The 1,062-nt window shown below is 62.0% G+C and overlaps 1 protein-coding gene across 1 annotated transcript in view; it reads left to right on the forward strand.

The window, feature by feature from the left end:
* Positions 1-1,062, forward strand: part of OLFM2 (olfactomedin 2) — a 16,447-nt gene that overhangs the window by 7,438 nt on the left and 7,947 nt on the right. The window lies entirely within an intron of this gene.

Below are 1,062 nucleotides of genomic sequence, written 5' to 3' on the forward strand. Positions count from 1 at the left end.
GTCCATGCGCCTCGGTGCATGCTCCTTGGGGTGCATGCTGCCTGGAGTCCATGCTTCTTGCTGCATGTTCCCTGCATTGCATGCTGCCCATCCACACTGCCTGCAGTCCATGCGCCTCGGTGCATGCTCCTTGGGGTGCATGCTGCCTGGAGTCCATGCTTCTTGCTGCATGTTCCCTGCATTGCATGCTGCCCATCCACACTGCCTGCAGTCCATGCGCCTCGGTGCATGCTCCTTGGGGTGCATGCTGCCTGGAGTCCATGCTTCTTGCTGCATGCTCCCTGCATTGCATGCTGCCCATCCACACTGCCTGAGGTCCATGCACCTTGGCGCATGCTCCCTGCGTTGCATGCTGCCTGTGCACATATCGTCGAGTCCACGCGCCTCGGTGCATGCTCCCTGGGGTGCACGCTGCCCATGCATGCTGCCTGCATTCCGTGCACCTTGGCACATGCTCTGAGGTACGTGCTGCCCATGCATGCTGCCTGTGGTCCATGCACCTTGGTGCATGCTCCCTGGGTTGCAGGCTGCCTGTGCGCATTTCGTCGAGTCCATGCGCCTCGGTGCATCTTATGTTGGGTGCATGCTGCCCATGCATGCTGCCTGCGGTCCATGCGCCTCAATGCATGCTCCTTGGGGTGCACGCTGCCTGGGGTCCATGCATCTTGCTGCATGCTCCCTGGGGTGCACGCTGCCCATGCACGCTGCCTGTGACCCATGCACCTTGGTGCATGTTCCTTGGGGTGCACGCTGCTAGGCGTCCCTGCATCTTGGTGCATGCTCCCTGGATTGCATGCTGCCTGTGCATGCTGCCTGCGGTCCATGCGCCTCGGTGCATGCTCCCTGGGTTACACACTGCCCGTGCATGCTGCTCAGGATCCCTGCACCTCGTTGCATGTTCTCTGGGATGCACGCTGCCCATGCGTGTCGCACGGGATCCCTGCACCTCGTTGCATGTTCTCTGGGATGCACGCTGCCCATGCGTGTCGCACGGGATCCCTGCACCTCGTTGCATGTTCTCTGGGATGCACGCTGCCCATGCGTGTCGCACGGGATCCCTGC

This window comes from Charadrius vociferus, unplaced genomic scaffold (assembly GCF_000708025.1).
Source record: "Charadrius vociferus isolate BGI_N301 unplaced genomic scaffold, ASM70802v2 scaffold1152, whole genome shotgun sequence".
NCBI classification, from domain to species: Eukaryota; Metazoa; Chordata; class Aves; order Charadriiformes; family Charadriidae; genus Charadrius; species Charadrius vociferus.